Here is a 20,042-nt window from a genome sequence, read left to right on the forward strand (position 1 = left end):
CATAAAACTGTTTCTGAAACTTTCGTTAGCTGAATAGTATAAACCCAGTGAGATTTACAAGAGAATGGTGAATGTTTATGCAGAAGACAGTTTAACAATTTTTTACAATGTTCTACAAAAACACAGACATTTGAGCAAAAAATGTTTTGAGAAGGCAAGACAATTTTTGATGATGTCAGACCTTGAGGAGATCAGGTCGACCTGTAGATATTAATGTAAGCTGTCAACTTTCAAAATTTTCTGTAAACGGAAAAAATCTGGTAATCGCTACATCAAAAGGCAGGTTAACTTGATGTAAAATTATTGTAACCCTGAGCCCTAAACTAAGTGAAAGTGATGGAAAAAATAAAAGTTGGGGATACAAACCTATAATACCAGAGCTACTGTACCGTCATTAAATTAAAAAGTTGGGTTTAGTTTTTCCTATTTGAATGGTCAGAGGGGTGTTTGAGACTATCTCGGATTGGATTAGGCAATTTACATGTGACATTTACAATTACAATTTGTAAATGTGCTTTAAATGGATTATTTATGTTGTAGAAATGTCTACTGTACTGGCCTAGTTCTTCTTCTATTAGATAACTTGAATTAATGACTTTAAATGGGTAGCTGTAGGCTGTGTTTATCGTTTCTTGTAGAATTTTTCTCTTGTTTGTCAGCTTGGCTCTGATTGGCACAGCCAATGGTTTTACCTTCACTCCAGCCCAGGACCTCGCGTTTGACGTAAGGTCAGTTGTTCATTAAGTTGTATTCATCTCACAGCCGATATGTATTATTTACATCTTTTTATTTCCTTAAAAATACAATATAGCAGTAAATCCTATTAACAGTATGGTTTCTAAGTAAAATTGATAATGCTTCGTGCATATTTATTTGTTAGAAGTCTCACACATCCTTTATTATTTTGATGTAGTCATTTAAGGCATATAAAGAGTCATGACTTGAAGGTGTTTATAAAAGTCAGATTATAAAGTAGAGTAATAGTAACAATGGTGCGAAGTAGCTACAACTTCCTCCTAGCACTCGAGTGCCTCTGTAGGTGAAAGAATCTTGTGCTCTTGCTTATGGCAAGATAACTGAATTTATATAAAATAAAAATGCTGAGATAATAAAATTCTAGTTTTTCAGAATGTTATTACTCTAGTCCTGTAAGATAATTAATTATCTTGTCAAAACGCAATACTGAAAATTTTACTTATGAAAGGATAAATGTTAATAAATATCTCTTTTACAAATCTCATAGCTGTAAGATCACATATTTATATTTATTTGCTGGTTTTATATGAGAGCTAATAAAGAAACAGGTAAATTATATTTTTGAAACCGATAGGGCTGCATTCAAGATACAAAGTAGAAAAGCCTTGAAGCTTATAATTTTGTGATTTTTGAAATAACTTTGTGGTTTTTTTGTCTTTCCTACAAATAATTTCATTCTGAATGAAACATCTGACTACAGACGCTATATTTGCAATGCATTTTCAGCTTTTGCAAACTGAGTCTGCTAAATGCTGCTAGAAATATTTTTAAATGCAAATCTAATTTAATAATATAAACTTGTATTTTTTTTTAATAAAAATAATTGTGAAATAGGATTAAATTCAACAGGCCTGTATTCCCTGGTTGCAAGTTGGGGCTGCAAATGTCAGGTGACTAGTTATGAACACTTGGGGGTTTAATGGGCGGTGTTAGCCCCCCTCCTTAACGGGGTATGGTGTAGTGCCCTCGAGCTCTGGACCTTTTAAACATCAACAACCTTCAAAGTATGCATAAATGCAATCAATTGTAAGCATCGGAATCTACATAAATATATTGCTTATAGTTCATGGCAGGCAAAGCTTCTTCTTTATTGAACGAACGATATAAAACTCATGACACTACAGATTTCTGTAAAAAACATTGAAAGAACAAGAGCTATTACTTCTTTATTGCAATAGCTTTTGTTCTGTCAATGTGTTCATGGCAGAAATCTTTCACAACTGATTAGGTATCTACATGTATTTCAACATCTTTATATATGTGTAATATTAGAAGATTATTTAGATGAGCGGCGGCCCGATAGTGCTCCTCATCGCTGTTCGATTTGCTTCAATGCAGAAAAGGATCCCTCACTCACTGCATTAGTGGCAGGCAAAACCAATACTAGATTAGTGAGCAGACCTGTCAGCCTGGTGCTATGCAAATAAGAAAGAAATTAGGGTCTAAAGCCTCGCACCAGCGGACAAGTTGTTAAATGAGGACTTAAGAAGGTTAACATTGGATTTCAGCTCTAAAATTATGCTCAACTCACATTCCAACTACCCTTAGTGCTTGATGCAATGAGGACAGGGCTGTATCTACCTGTTTGAAAATGGTACTGCGGGGAGCGCCCTCTCAGTGGGGGGGTCCGGGGGTTCTCCCCCGGGAAATTTTATAGTATAACTAGTCAAAATGGTGCAAATCTAGCACACTTGGCTCCCGATGGGGCACATGTTCTAACAGCAAATTTGACATGATAAACCAGTTTTCTAAATATAAAACTGTTTATTAAGATTGACTTTAACAAAACAGTTTATTAAAAATATAATGTGAATGAAAGCTGCTAAAGGAGTTGGCCACAGCTAGCATGAGGTGGAATTATCACCAGGTACAATGCTGAATGGTGTAGGAGACGAGTAGTCTCCTATGAAATGATCTTCAAACCAAAGCATAGCAAATCTACATGCCGATATAACTCAAATAAATTGTCATAAACATGTTTCAAATAATAAAAGTATGTTCAGTAATTCTGTTCTTGACTTTTCAGACTTCATAGGCAGCTCTAAGAATCAATATGATCCTATCGAGATTGAATGGCAGCTTCAGTCTGACTACGGCTGACTGCCTAAAAAGTGCATTTTCTTTTGAGCATAACGATTCAAATTGACAAAATTAAAAGTTAATATGAACTTTGAAACATTAAAAATAATGTTTTGATTTGATTTATGCAGTTTTCACTGTCTTACCCTTTCTGAATCTGCATATTTACATCTGGAGTTGAAAAAATTGATCGCTAACGATAAAATGTAAAGTGACCGCGATGATTTCCGGTTTAGCTAGATGTCAAAAAAGGTGTAGTATTTTAGTTATAACTTTTGCCATAGACATCATTGACGCATATTTGTACGTTTGTTTGATTAGCCAGAAATCTTTTTTCTAACTAATCAAAAATATTCTTTTGTAATTTAAAAATAACGATACAAGGAATGGATAAAATTCAAAGGTAAGATAACTTGGGTGCCTAGCAACGTTATAAATACGGGAGTTAACTCCGTCGGGTGCGAATGAGTTGAGCTCTCGCGGGCCACACAAAATGACGTGTGGGCCACATGTGGCCCGCGAGCCACATGATTGACACCTGTGTTCTAGAGCACAAAACATAAATCTGGGAGTTTAACGGGAGGTTTTATTTTTGCGGGAGGGTAATCTCAATTTTGAGAGGGTCCCGCAAAATCCGAGAGATTTGACTGCTCTGTTAGTGAGCCTCATCGCTAGTTGCGCTAGAGCACAGCTAGCGCTCGTAATTAGTAGTTGGAAATTCCAAGTGATTGAGCTTAGGCTGCAATTCTTAGTACTTAGCCATTAAAAATTACTAAAAAAGTTGGGGCGACTGAGCCGCCGAACCGCTCCAGGGAATACGGGCCTGAAATTCAAATTACTTAACTTTAAGAGTTTAATGTTGCCAACTCGCGTGTTTGTTTGTTTTACTTTAGCTAGAGATAACGCACCATATTCTATGTCAAGTGAATCTTCTTTCACTTAGAATTTTGTCAAAGTGCTTCAATTTGCTGTTTACTAACATTTAAGTTGTAACTGTAGGAAGTACAATATCTAAGAATCAATTTTGTGGTTTTCATAAAACTCACTTTCGTTTGACAGTCATTTAAATAAAGATTTGCAATGGTCAAATATTTTTTACCAGATAAATAGTGCATCACCTAATTTTCGGGAAAATAGAGTAGGTAAATATATCGTAGTCAGAGATGCTGCTCCGTAATGCTCAAGCTCTTTGCACCTATTTGTATACTATAATTATATTCAATTGAACAATATTATGCCTGCAGTAGTACATTCGCATGCAACTACAGTTCAGGAGTTTAAGGAATAGGGTCAAAATTGCACAGGGAGCATGGTAAAGACACCACAATCTTTACCATGCTAGTTTTATCTCATTCATATGACATAACTTTCTCATGTTACATCCACAATACTAATTATTGAAGTGTAACCCATATTAATAATTGTAGTGTTAACAAGACTAGCTATTGCCGTGTTAACAATAAAAGCTATTAAACTGTAAATAAAACCAACTGATGCAATGTTAACAAGACTATCTGTTAAGGTGGCAGAAAGACGAACTATTGCAATGTTAACAATACAAACCATTTCAATGCTAATAAGGATATCACAGTTTGAATAAAATTAACTAGCCAAGTGTTGGCAAGGCTAGCTAGAGAGGCGTGGAAAGACCAACTATAGCAAAATTAAGAAATGTTACAACATTTCTATTAGCAAAACTAACTTTTACAGTTCTTTTACTCATAACATTATAGCAAATTCATTATAGTGAACTAAATTAATAAGTGAATACAAAAGATCTTACCATTGTTGTTACGACCTTAAGGATAACTGGCTTGGGCTTTCTTCATGACCTACTCAGAAATAGGGCAATAACATTCAAATTACAGTAGTTGTCTCCAGGGTTGAAGTGGACTTGCCTGGCGTAGTCATCGGAGTAATCTTCTCCTGACATAGTGATATCCAGCAAATTGACGCCTACAACAGACATAGTTTATATATATACTAGCTGCGCTACCCGGCGTGGCCCGGGTGATAAAAATCAGCTTATAAACAATGAGAAGTAATGAGAGTTGCCTGCCACTTTCTATTACCCTAGCACATTGAAAATGGAAAATTTGAGTATCCTTACTAATGAGAGCTATTTGTCTAAGTGGCGTTATGCAATCACTCTGCGTAGTAAAGCCATTGGGTATTTGCTCCCATATAGCGACATATATCGGCTAGTGAACAAATCAATCTCTGTAGCCTAATGAATACAGCGTCGGAATGATGAACGAAAGTGTCCGTGAACAAATCTTCTTCAGTACAAATTCTTTATTCCAAGATTTTAATGACAGAAAGATCCACGGACAGACTCTGAGAAATATATAAATGTATATATATATGTATATATACATACATACATGTACATGCATGAACAAAATAAACCCAGTCAGTCATTTATCGATCAACATATCTGTGGAGTAAAGCTGGTAGTTATAAACTGCAAGTTAAACCACAACCACGTTATGCAAAGCCAATATAAAAAAATTATACGAGTACATTTTACTGAAACAACATTCTGAAAATATTACTTTTGAATCCTTGTTAGAACAACTAAGTTTGAACTTTCTGGTCGTCTAACAGAAAGTATAGTAAAAGATGATGGTAGCTGCTAAAAGAGTCAATTTAGATTACCAGTCCTTGTTTAAGCTATATGTAGGTCAAGCATCTGACTAGAGTTATCTCACCTTCCGTCCAAATGCTGGTCGTTGCATCTCCCTTGAGGAGTTGCCCTACCGAAGATCTGTCTATAACCCAGTACATTAGAAATTTGCTAGCCGTATCTTTATCTGTAACCCTGAAGCTTTTAGAGGTCAGGGTGAAAGACAAAGAGTCTGATCCATCTGCACGCTGAAAACTTGTGACCGGGTGATTAATAATTCATTGCGGAATGCTGTCGTCTACAGCAGCAATCTGTATGCGAACCTAAAATACCACTGCATTTCAAATGTTGAAGGCAGAAAAGCATAGTAAGTTTCCAACATTTCTTATTGATGCGATGAAGTTTGACATTAGCAAACTGTCTGCAGTTTAACTCACTATACTTTCTGCAGATGCACACTCTTTAAAGCCTGGTTTCCATATGGCAGCGCAATCATCGCGCGCGCCCAGTGATCGTGCGCAATGCATTTCTTGGGCCACGATGCAGCGTTTCCATATCACGCGTAGGTGCCATGCTTGCATTGGACAGGGTGGATAATTTCCTTACTTTTTTGTTGGAGAGACATATTTCTTCTGAAAAACAGCCCTCCGTCGCGAAACCAGGAAACCAGGCTTTAGTGTCGTGCACGCTGATTGATTAATACTGGGAAAAGCATCGGCATCTACAAATAAGCTGCGTACAAAGCGAGGTCGTTGTAATTTTTATTGAGCAGGTGCAAGCGCAATTGGGTTGTACAAATTAACAAACACAAACTCCTTTGGCCCTTCAGAATAAAAAAAACTAAAATTAACTTCTTAATTCAACGACTGTAGAGTAACTGTGACATTAAGTGTTTGTATTGAACACTTTTTTCTCTTTTTATTATCACCTACATTTAGGGCTCATGGTTGTAGCAAGTTTACAGTAAGTTAATGGGAACATAAGCACACCTTCAATGCCGATTTAATTAGATTTTTTCAATTTTTTCACAGCCATATCTTTGCTGCCCAGAAAAAAAATATTGTACATGTCTAAAATAAAGTAAAATATGTATATATACATGTATGTAATAAATACCCCTGATACCCCTATATTTTGTTTTTTCATCCATGTGTGGCATGAGAGATAACAATACTCTTAAGACTAACTATGGGATCCTCATTATCCAAATCAAAGTTAGGAACCTGCACCGGCTTAGCCCTTTACATTAAAGTTGCCACAATGTTAGTATCAGAATCGGTATCGGTGCCGATATGGGTGTTAAGTATCTGAATCAGTATCGGTCGATCTTTTCTTAAAAAATCTGAAACTTCAGATACTTTTAACAGATCAACTTTTTAGCAGAAAACAGGATTTTAGCCTGCTACACTGATAAAGATCATCAGCTGCTAGTTCCTTACACTTAATGAAAACCGGGCCTGCTACACTATTTATTTCGTGTCTATAGCCTGATCAACATCAACACAGCTGAGGAACTTTTTTGCTTTAGTCAGGACGTGATCACAAAGTGTGGTATTTCCCAATTACAGCTATGGGATTTATTGCAGCCAATCAGGAACAAGATAGCAGAGAAGGGAAACAAGAATGAAGTGTAATATTTCTATTTACTAGCATTACGAAAGTAATTTGAGCAGGCGATGTATAAAGTTATCTATCTCTCTCTTGATCCTGATGATACATAGCTTGTTTGTTGGGTTGTTCTTGTTTGGTTTGGTTGTGAATGTAATTTGTTTCTCTCTTTTATTATATTTATTTACACAATAACTTTTGAAGTTTGTTCAAATAGTTATGGTCCTACAGATCATTTGATGAGCTAGTTCTTGTGAGTAAACTATTACAGGTCTATCTATAAATTAAACAAACCCTGTTCTTTTACAGGTGCTGCTAACGTTGTTGTTGTTTTTGTTTTTGTTGACAACAACAATAAATACAAATAAATACAAGAATATTTATATTTTTTATAATAAAATGAATAATTATCTATGCAACACAAAATATCTGAATAGGATTATTTTTCAATAAGAAACGGTATATTGGATCAGTCTGTATCTGAATCGGCTGGTGAATTTAGAATCAGGGCATCTCTACTTTACATTATATAAAATCTTCTACATAATATGTCTACCTTTATATAAGATATAATTATTAAATATAGCTTCAAAAATTATACATAAACTCTTTATTTTTAGTAGAATTTAAAGGAAAGTAAAAGGAGGTTCATGTTGTAAAGGCATCTACTGTAATAAGGAACAATTCACTGCATATCACAGTTCTATTGCTACAAGCTACCGTGGTTGCAATCATCTCCAAATTCAAAGGATGTGATCAAAGACTGCTAAAGTTAAAACAAGTATAATTATAGTTAAGATAGAATCTCACCAACTGTGAACGCTTGGTACTGCTGGTCATGTTGGGATATACATAGAACCGGCTGTGAGTCCCATCAGTGACCTTAACCTTAAGACTATCCTCTACTATCTGCCCGCCAGAAGCCTCAGGACCGGTGTGTACATAAGTAATCCTCCCATTTTCAAGATCATTTTGAGTGAAGCGAGATACTTCGGCTCCAGAGCGTTGAACCGATCCAAACAGTGGTGCCTAATATAAAGCATAAGACTGAGAGGGTTACTTTGAGTAGTGATGCGGGTAGTATGGCCAGAACAACTATAAGCACATTGGTGCAATTTAGAACTAGCATTAGTAGTATAGCTTAGACCAATACTAGGTGTGGCAATTAACTAGCAAAACCAGTTGTAGGCCTATTGGTAATTCTTTATAATTTATCTTTTCGATTCGATGACAACCCTAAGCAAATAGGTTTCAGCCATTCTTAAAATGGCTGAATTAGCAAACAAAAACATAAATCAGCTTGTGTTACTCTAAATTAAAATCATTTGATAAGTTTTAAGATTGTGAATTGTCTCCCCAATATATTCAATGGCTTAGACTTAGAGGCTGTAAAGTAAGGCCTACAGGCGCTACTAAGCTTGATATAACAGTTTCCATTTTGTAATCCTTCAGGTTTACCTGCGTAATGATGAATACAATTTTATCTGATCTTGCATCGCTGTCTCTAGCTGTCAGTTGATTGGGTGTTATATAAATTGAACCCTTCTCTCTTAATCTGATTGGCTGTATCATTAGCACAGGAAGTTGGTTATCAGCTAGAACTAAAGATATAATGAGCGCTTGATGGAGGGGGTTAAATCCATCAGTGACCTGCAGAAGGAGATTTTCTTTATTTAAAATGCTGATAAACCAGGTGGTAGTTGTGTGCCCATTTGTCTAGTTTTTAGTAGAGTTAACCAAAACTGCTCATATAAAAATACTGTGTTTTTTAAAGCAGTTTTTAACATTTTGAAGCCTGAGCCTAAGGTAACTTGAGAATTGTTTTTTATCTGATCCTATGCCCAAAAAACTAAAAAACTAATTTGATTTGGTTGTTCGCTTTTTTTTCTCCACTTTCGATTTGAGTAAGATTAGGAAATTTTGGCCGCTTGATATGTATTCAAGTATAATTCTAAAGTTTCTAGTTGATTAAAGTATAAATTCTTGAGATATTTCTAAAATACTGAGGGCATTTCAAACTTGCTAAGAAATAAAAAAATGGCTATCGGCAGCATATTAGTTTCTAATGAGCCACTGACTGAAGTGATTGGTAATGAAGGCTCAGAAATGACAAAGCTAAAAAGCTTCTTCTCCTCGGCAGCAAGAGCTCAACAATAACACTATTTGTTTGTCTATTCATAACAGATATACACACTCTATCAGATTTGGTGTCCTGCAGTAATTGTGCTTTTTTCCGTTACCTCTAAAACATCTATTTTTGATGGTGTAAAATAAAAACTATTCACTTTATTTGGCTTCTGCTTCTTTCATTGTTTTCTACAAACGCTTCAAAATGATATCTGGTTAAAAAAGTTGTACTATTCTAAGAGCTTCCACTATTGAAGGAAAGTACACAATACAGTCAAAAAACAGGAGACCTGCTTTCATGCAATAAGACTAGGCTTCAGTGTGTTAAATGTACCCATTCTTCCCTCTCGACTAATGCAATCATCAGCCATACAAAGATAGTTCTTGCTTGTGTTAATGTCATAGTTCTAGCTTAAATTTTAGTAAAAAGATTGACTGTTTAGCAGCACAACAAAAATCACCAATTGACAAGCTAATAGAAGAGTTAATGTCATTGTGTTTATATCATAAAACAATTAAATAGTTCAATAAATCTGTTCAAAGAAGAGGTAAATAAATTATGCTTGTGTCTAAAAGGCCGATATCAAACTGTAAGTTCAACAAGTTATCTGCAAGGTAATAATCATAAAACCAACCAAATCTTGTTATCCAACAAATTCATAATTACACTATTAAAGAAAACATTATTGCAGAATCTCAATTTGGATTTCAGAAAAGGAAAGGCACTCGTGATGCATTGATAGAACTTACAAACAATACACTTGCAGCTTTAAACAATAGTCTATCTGTTTTAGGTATTTTCATTGACTTCTCAAAGGCTTTTGATACAATAGATCACTCTATTTTGATTAATAAGCTTAAGCAAATAAGTTTTTCTCATTCGAGTTGAAAATTAATTCAAAATTATCTAACAAATCGTCTTCAAAGTGTTATAATATCTCAAAAAATATCCCACCCTTTAGTAGTTAAATGTGGAGTACCCCAAGGATTCATCCTTGGACCAACACTATTTTTGTTATAATCATATAAATTATCTTGTAAAGAGTACTGATAAATTTGAAACTATTTTGTTTTCTGATGATACTAACTTATTTTATACTGCTAAAACTTGAATGAAGATATAACTATAATTAACAAAGAATTAGACGCGATAAATAATTGGTGTGACCAAAACAAACTAACATTGTATGTTGACAAGAATAATTTCATAGTTATTCAAAATCCACAAAATAAATTTTGATTAACAGAAAACATTTCCATGAATGGACAAAAACTACAAATAACGAATAGCAAAATTTTTTAGGCGTTACGACAAATAGTATATTAAACTGGTCAAGACACATCAAACTATTGAGAAAATAACTGTGACAAAATTTGGGACTTATTTACCAAGCCTCGTTGATCTTACCAGAAATGCCTCTTTTACTTTTATATAATACTCAAATTAACAGTAGAATAGTTTATTGTTTGGAAGCATGGGGAAATGCTCCAATGAGCTACTTAAACAACGTTTTAGTCATCCAGAAGCGATTACTTAGAATAATATATCATAAAAACTCTTATTTTCCATCAACTCCTTTGTTTGAAAGGTCTCGTGTTTTGCCTATACAGCAACTTTACCAACTGAGAATTTCTTTTAGCCTTCACACAATTTAAATCTCAAACTAACTTGTCAACACATTACAACACTCGTCATTCCTTATTTTCATTACTACTTACACCCTCCTCCTCTACTAGTGGCCATAGACGGGTTGCCTATCGTGTGCCTTCAGCTTGGAAGTCCTTGCCAATTTGGCTAAGAAAAATTAATAATCACGATGGTTTAAGGGCTGCTTTGAAGCAGTACTCGCTGGACTCTCTGGAATAGATTTGCTCCGATTTCTAATGCTTAGACAACCTTGTTTTTTTTCATTAACAATCAATCTCATCCGTTAACTCGGACTCTGCATCTCGAATAGCCATGCTACTGCGCATATGGGACCTCATTTCACCTTAATTTTCTATAATCTTGTTATGTCATGATTTAATGTAAAAATAAAACAAACAAAACGAACTAGAACTTGAAATGATGAATTTCTACTCTTTACACTCCTAAATATAAGTTTAATTATATTGTTAGAGTAGAGTGTTTACATCTTACAATTAATGACGGACAAATCATTTACATCCAAATGCATCACTGCTTTATAGCCGTTGTTGCTGTTTACTTTATCAGTGCAAACAGTTTTTGTTCTGATAAAGGGTTGCATTTATGTTTTTTATATTTCCTAGCATACAAATTGTTTTAACTGGATAACAGCAAAGCTGGAGTCTTTGCTGCCAAAATGCTAATTTAGTATTTAATTCCTAGCATGGGATATGATGGCTTGCAGGTGAAACTCATGATGTCTAAAATAAATTAAATTATCTATAAATATTTAAATCGAGTGTTTCAGGTGGCTTATTCATCAAAGATATCTTGGAGTCAAACTGCGCCTATGAATATTGTTGAATATGTACTAGTTGTTGACATTGACCAGTCATTATCTTGTATTTGTATATAGCCGGTGTCAGACTCTTTGTTCATATTGGCTTACTCATCTGTTATGTAATTCTTATGTAATAATCCTTTTACTCTCTTGTCTCACTTATGTAGTAAGTCAGTTGCTGTTTAGCTCTCAAATATACGCGACTAACAAATATAATATCACTCTGCAGGCCAATCAAATATTGTGATTGTAAACATGCTTTTATATCAGTTGGACTATTTTAAATTGGCTTTTTATTTATCTTATTTATTATTTTTATTTTTTACTGCAACAGTTATTCTGACTCGCAGTACTCTGATGTGTGTTACAAAAATGTTTGCAAATTTTAATAAAAATACAACTAACTGTTTTTAATCAAGCTTTCAACTAAAGTCAGTCAACCCCACACGTTTAGCTGCAAAAGAAATAAGTTTCTATTTGGACAGAGCATTAGCGAGAATATTCAGTTTTTATAGAACAAGGTCATAGTTGTAAAGGTTGGCATAAGACAGCACCAGATGTCATCAATGAAATGACTACTTATATAGTTTGTGTAGCATATAACTACATATGACAAGTGTTAGGAGGCCATTGTTGTTTCTGCTACTAAAAGGCAGCGAGGGTAACTCTTGAAATACCTCAAACTCAAAGGCATCCGATAGCTGACGTCCTGAGCCATTATGTACGTATCTTACTTTCCCAGCAGCCAGATCAATCTGAGTAAATTCTGCGATCCTACGCCCGAGTTGAGTAACTAACTCCAAATACCCTTGCCGGGGCTGAGTTCTCACGGTAAAAACAATAGATTCTGGAGAGGATTTGTCATCTCATGCGCTGAGCATGTCAGTGGTGAGTATAACGCTATAAATATAAATTACATACAATAACACACATACACACTATATACATACAATTTATTTAGAGTTGCGAATTAAAACAGACAATGGCTGTGCTAGTTATAACTTATATCTCAGTTAAAAAGGTACTAATAACAGTTTGGTTGCAGCCAGCTCTAGTACTAGTACCAACTTACTAGGTTTTTATATACAGTATCTGATCAGTTGCACATTTATTTTCAGCTATCTGATTAATATTTAAATTTTAAGTTTTGAACTGTCTGATTTAATATACTCAGATGAAGTTTACAAGAGGACGAATCATATCATTGTATTTTGATTGGTTAAACCTGAAAGAACCTTTTGCCAACTGTCTTCTCATTCCTACATATCTTTCATATAAGTTTCCATATTTTTTGTGACATAAAAGGGTATGAATGCCACAAAATTGGTGTTCCGAAACTTTTAGTATATTTTTTGCTTCTAGCAATCTCACTGCTATTATGATATAATAAAAATATGACTACCCATTTATTTAGCTTAGCAGCATTCTCTAGTTTTGTCCTGCCAAGGAGATGTTCCGTAAATGAAACGCTGTGCAATGTTGTATCAGCTTACATGGTAAATTTCTACTCTCAAATATTACCTACGATATTACTGGAGCAAAACGACTGATTGTTAACAAGATGATTCAGGTGTCATTTGTTTTGCAGAAGTCAGCTTATTCTAGGGATGATAGTCGATGGTAAGATCATAAATCGTTGTGATGGTTTTCACAGACCATTTTGTGCCTCTGGTTGTTAGTAGAGCAATCTACTAGAGTTGGATGAATTCGAATTGAGAGGTCAGTTATAACTTGTCGATCAACTAAGTTTGAGACTATAGCATGTCAACAGAATATTCGGTGACATGCTGACCTAATTTTAAATGTTGAAGAACTAAATATTTAACATTAGCTCACCTCACAAAACCTAATAAGTCTAATCAATATAAATAATAATATAAATGATAATAATAAAACCTAATAAGCCTCATCTAAGATCTGTTCATGCGGAGTTGTCTACTTTTGACCAAATAAAATTGTAAAATTCTGCTTGTTCATCAACTCTTTTGTTAAACAGATAAAAGGATCATGGGTGAAATATCCTACACTTTATTTCTTACCTATCATCTTGTGGTAGCTCTCCACCACAATTCACGACGTCTGGGTAGACCATATCTAGCAGTTCAACAGTAACATACATCCTCTGGTTTATTTGTAAGTTTTTGTGAGTGTCCATAACATCGAGTTTGATCATGTCTCTAACTCCATATCTGCCACTGTATACGTATCTGCAACATCGATGTTGGCAGCTCAATAATATGATATGCGTATTGAGGAAGGACAGTAATCATAACATCCGACTTATCTGTATAAATGATCAGAATGGCATCGAAATAGGGCTGATCAAACTATTGATAATTATTGTTACATGTGAATCACAGCAACACATCCTGAGGTGTTACGCAATAGGTACATTAATTATGCAATACATTGAATACTTACTGATACAAACTTTTTGTGATCCAAAGGCAATGTGGCATGTTGCCAATATTAATATTTAATGAACAGCTCGCATTGTTCCGCAATTTTTTAATCAAACTAGAAATGTTTCTGGTTCTTTGTATCAAAGTAGCTATGAGGTTTGCATTGGCTTTTATAAGTTTCCACGAACATTCTTTTAGTTATATAATGTAATGTAAATCATTAATAATCTATTGCTGTTAGAGATAATATTTGTTTGTTATAGTGTAGTGGAAAGTACGGGGCGTCTAGAAGAAGCTAACATGAAAATTGCAATTTTGCTAAGGATATTTATTCAGTCAGAGAGAGTATAAGAAGGGAGTTTGACTACAATGTTCGTTATCATCATGTCCTTGCTTGCACAACAACTTCACGAGAAGTGGATATAAAGAGTGACCACCTTGATGCATTTGATCAATTAAGTAAAAAAAGCATTGCTGAGCTAAACTTGTGCAAGTGTTTCAGAAGACAGATCAGGAAAGTAGGTCAATACCACGGGATGTTTGTGGTCATCACGAAGTGTCCAGAGTTTTCTGGCTGTCTGCCAGTACTTTGCTGTCAACAACAACTAATGGAATAGCCTTATCTCGAGAGCTTTTCATCCTCCTACCACTGCTGAAATGTCACATTGTCCCACACATATCATTGCAGAGGAGAGTTGACCAGTGTCAACTCTCTTCTGCAGGTACCCAAACAGGCTGATGTCGAATATTGAATGTAATATTCCATGCAAAAGGCTCTTTTGTCAACAGGATGTGTGCAAGTGATGTAATAAGATTAGGTCATCATATCTTTTATTAGCTTTGGAGGTTTGCTGAGCCTCTTTTTTAATGAACCGTAGTGCATGTACATGTTACTGAGCTTCCCTTTTTATAAAAGGGAAGCTCAGTAACATGTACATGCACTACGCTTCATTTCTTTTATAAAAGGGAAGCTCCATTCTATACCAACAAGCCTTCAGTGACAGACACTAATAATACCTCATCTGAAGCTATCAACGTCATATATGAATGAAACAAATGAGAAACAGACCGTTAGGGGAACCAACATACCCGGCTCATAGCTGCTGGTTGGTGATGTACTCCCACTCCGGTCGCTGCTCCTCAATGGCAGCAGTTATGTACAGTCCAGTGTTCATAAGAATTTGTGGCCTCTCGTCATATACTGCCAGTACTTGAATCGGTATCTGGACACAATTTAAATATAGAAAATTCAAACCTATCGACATATGTCATGCCCGATTGCTAATAGCACAAAGACTTTTATACGCGAAGATATGCGCTGTATATAAACAATCAGCCCTCAGTGACCATACACAAGCACCTAGTGACATATGTCATACAGCTTTAGTAGAATAGTCGTAGCATCAAAAGTTCGGTTATAATCATACAGCGAATAACTGCTTCACCTTATCTAAGATTGTAATAAATCTGTTTAACTACTGATAAAAATATCTTTGTTATAAGGCGTGTTTAGGGGCTGATAGATACTAAACATTGTCAATAAATGACTGTTTTTCATGCAGCCGGCCACTAACCTTTTAAGCATTATTTAAATGGCATGGAACTAGTTTGATTAAAATACTAGCTCGCTGCCAGTCCTATGCGTCATGAGAGATCAACATGTGTAATAAATATGCATACAATTATTCTTAGATGTGAAATGGTGGTTGGGTGGCGCAGATGATAGCGAAGCATATGATAAGCTTTTTCCTAATGCTCTTAGCGTAGTTTCGAATCACATATGGACACAGCTGTTAATCAAGTGACGATTATATCTGGAATGCCAGCATAAATTTGCTTGTCACGTTTTCAATCACAACAACAGCATACTCATCACTACTGTTTTCTTCACCCTAAAAAGACCATTCAACAGCTATCTAAGAGTGAATGATGTTTTTTTCCATTCTGTCTAGTTATCATAGCTCATCTGCAGCTCATAAATTAGTAGCAGTGAATCAGATCTTTGATACTAATATATGCATCAGAACAAAACATCACAATTTGGAATAAACAAAAGCTACACTTCATAGTTTCATTTTTTGGAGCTGGAAAAATGATTCTGATGAATATTTAGCTATTTAATATGAAATTATCATCAGAATAAACCATATAGAAAAACTGGATATAGAGAATGAATAGACAAACAGAAGGATGCATTCATCAAGTGATATACTCACAGTTTCCTGTTTTCTGCATCTTGAACTATGGCATCTTAATCTAAACCTCACAATTGTGATGTTTTGTTCATTGTGATGATTATTTGATATGTTAATCTCTTCTGTGCATTACAAAACGTGTTTATGAAAAAAAAGAATAATTTAGAATTGAACATTCAAAATGTGAAAATTAGTATTTTGCTGTTTGTTGAACATCTGATAAATACGGTACTTCAAAGCTTCGCCAAAATTTGGTGATGTAATTGTAAATATAAATAAACACACATTAATTTTCATTTTACACAATATTAAATAACTTGCTTCAACTATCAAAATGATAAAAACTAGTGCCGTCATTTCGCATGTGTTTCTTTTCTCAGCATTTTACCTGCGATCAAGTCGTGGTCAGGTTTTGTCAATTTTAATCTTGGAACATCCTGACAGTCAGACCACCTCAAACTTCAAAAACAGTCACAAATGATAGAAAAAGACTGATAATTCTGATAAAATCTACTAATTTTTTTTGCAAGTTCATCTTTAAGCCTAGACTAATATTAAAACTAAAGCACACTTGAATGGAAAACTGAGTTTGCTTGTTCAGTGCGTATTTTTGGAATACTTTTTCGGAACCTTTTTCATGCCTGATGAAATTAAACTTTTCATACCTATCAAGCTATGCCTAAAGCCTCAAGCAAACTATTTCTACCCTCAAATATCTATCTATTACCTACTACTTATTTATTACCTACATTATACCGCAATCTATTAGCTGAGTTATCTTCACTTTTATCATATTTAAATTGTAATTCTACATATATTTGAAGCTGTAAAAATCTCAACATAAATGATTTTTTATTAAGAAATAATCTTTTTCTCCATGGAGTGTATGCCATCTGAGACTTCTATAACAAAAATGTCATTTCTGGTCTCTGAGCCACTGTATTCATAGGCAATTTTAGACATGTATCCGATGTCATCAAACATGAACTCTGTCACTTCTCACTTGTTAGCTAAAGACTTTTACCATTCACCAGCAGTATGACCACCTGAAAGAGTACGATGATGAAGAAATGTGAAAATTTATCATAAAGACTTCATCATAATGCTATCTCTGCTAAATAATAGCAAAGCAGTTGTGAACACATGAGGATGAAGCAAGACCTCATGGTTCACATGAGACAGCACAAGATCAAGACAACAGCTAAGCTGTTTTTAATTGCATTTTTATCACAATGAAAAGTTTTACAGTCTCACAGTCTTATAAAATGGTTATTTATAACTTTTTTGCGTTTTCAAGTCTCACAAATATATACACTATTTCATAGTCTTACAAAATTTGGTTTTTTATTGTTTTGCTTTCAGTTTAATATTTGTAACGCCAAATAAATAGTTAAAGGAAAGTATTCTTCTAAATAAAGATAGCTACAATAGTATAAAATATTGACAGTGTAATCATTTTCTGAGAGTTCAGTGTTTAAAACTCTGTTAATAAACTGTAAAATCCTTTTTGCTTCATAATCTTATAAAGCGACGGCTAGGGTCTAACCAACTGCAGAGATGTGTTGGGTGTTTTAAATACATATTAACTCGGCTAACATTAAATGTACATGTACTAGTTTTTCGAACTGTGATGAAACTAGTACGGAAGTCAGACTGCATATTTAAAAGCACTCATTGGCTCTTTTCAGTGAAATTCTTGTCCCTATTATTGGCATATTATTGTTTTATTACGTTTAGAACAACAAGAGATTGTGGTAAATACTAAATCTGTCGTTGTTGACAAAAACAACAGCTAAAACCATTTAAAAAGCGGTCAACTTGATTAACAGATTTTTGACCGGCTGACATCTCATCTAGCAATTCAGCCACTCAATGTATCAAGGATTTTCTCAACTAATGACAGCAACAGACATCTAGAGCGTGTTCCTAATCGCAGCTGGAAACAATCAACGGGCGGGGACTGTTGTTGCTTAAGACTCCTGGCCAATTCTCTTTAATCTGTACAATCTCTAGGAGTAACTAGTTGTTTCCTGATGAAATAATTATTTATCGGTCAGCAACGGAGGACTAAAGTCGACAGTTTCTTTACACAACATGCAAGACTTGATTTTGAAGCTCTTGATTGCATGTGTCTCGCTACCATTAGGTAAGTCAAGTGTTGATCACGGTTGCATCAATGCTATTATTTAGGTATGTTAAGTTTTAGTTATTTGCATTTCTTCTATTGGGTAAGTCAAATGTTAGTTGTATCTATATATATTGCTAACATCAGGTAAGTTACGTTTTGATTGCATTTATATCTATGTTAACAAATTCAATTTTGTCATTGCATGCGTGTGTCTGTCTGTTAGTGTTTGTAAATGCTTTGTCCATTAAAGGTTTTTCCATTTCTGGTCGATTTTGTCTAAAAATCACACGCAAATGCTCCATGCCTTCCACAAGGCTGATGAAATATTTGTGTTATGCAATCAATGGGTTATGTTCATGTAATGTCATTTTCATTCAATTATTATGTGTGCTCATGCAATTTCACTTTTATTCAATTATTATGTGTGCTCATGCAAAGCCATTTTCATTCAATTATTATGTGTGCTCATGCAATTTCACTTTTATTCAATTATTATGTATGCTCATGCAATGCCACTTTTATTCAATTATTATGTATGCTCATGCAATGCCACTTTTATTCAATTACTATGCGTGCTCATGCAATGGCATGTTTATTCAATTATTATGTGTGCTCATAAAATGGCATTTTTATTAAATTATTATGTGCACTCATGCAATGTCACTTTTATTCTATTATTATGTGTGCTCATGCAATGTCATTTTTATTCAATTATTGTTTGTGCTCAGGTGATGTAATTTTTATTGGTTAAGGGAAGCAACAGATGTAAAAATAACTAGCAGCGCTAAAAGATAAATACTACAATTATAAAAGACAACCTACATGTTTTTTAAAAAGTAATAACAGAGCATCTAAACATCTTTTTGCAGATTTAAATCTGGTTGCTGGATCTAAGTTCTAAGTCTAAGTCAGGCTCAAAAGTTGCAATTAGCCTTTAGCCAACCAAATTAGATTACTTTTTCATCGAAAGTGGCACTCTCGTGTGATCTGTAGTTAGGATCATGTGAGTTAGCACGTAGTTATTACCAAACAAGAAAATAGTAGTTTGAAATAATCTTTACCATATTATGGTAAAGATTAGACTGTCTTAAAACTTAAATGTATACGCTTAGAGATAAATAAAGCTAGTATTAAGTAAAATTGAAATCAAAGGCTGTTTTTTATATTTTTGATACAGCTACTGAAGGACTGGATTGCTACATATGTGCAACGCGTGAGCCTAAAGATTGGACTAAGAAAGATGCAGACTGCTGGTCAACTGACATCCTAATCAAGTCTGAGGTGAGTTTCACTCTAGATTTTCATTTATGTTGAATACTAATTGCTTGCTCAGCAATTCAGCGTATCATTTTCAAAGTAGTAGTAAGCTTTTGGTTATTTTGTGAGTTTTGGATCCTTCATGTTTGTATTGAATTGAAAAAAGTGGAAACAAGCAATTGTGACAAAATCTATTTTATTTCGTAGAACCATTTTCTAATTTGTGGCTTAATCACAAATTAAGTGCTAAGAAATTTGAAAAAACATGAAGATACTTCAAAATTTTGCTGTGACAATAGCAAATAAAAAACTTTAGTTGCTATAAGCCAATGGGGTTGAGCAATGAATGAGCATGTTCCTTCTTTTTGCTTTAAGCGAGTATCAAACACCCTAGTT

Source organism: Watersipora subatra, chromosome 10 (genome assembly GCF_963576615.1).
Source record: "Watersipora subatra chromosome 10, tzWatSuba1.1, whole genome shotgun sequence".
Taxonomy (NCBI): domain Eukaryota; kingdom Metazoa; phylum Bryozoa; class Gymnolaemata; order Cheilostomatida; family Watersiporidae; genus Watersipora; species Watersipora subatra.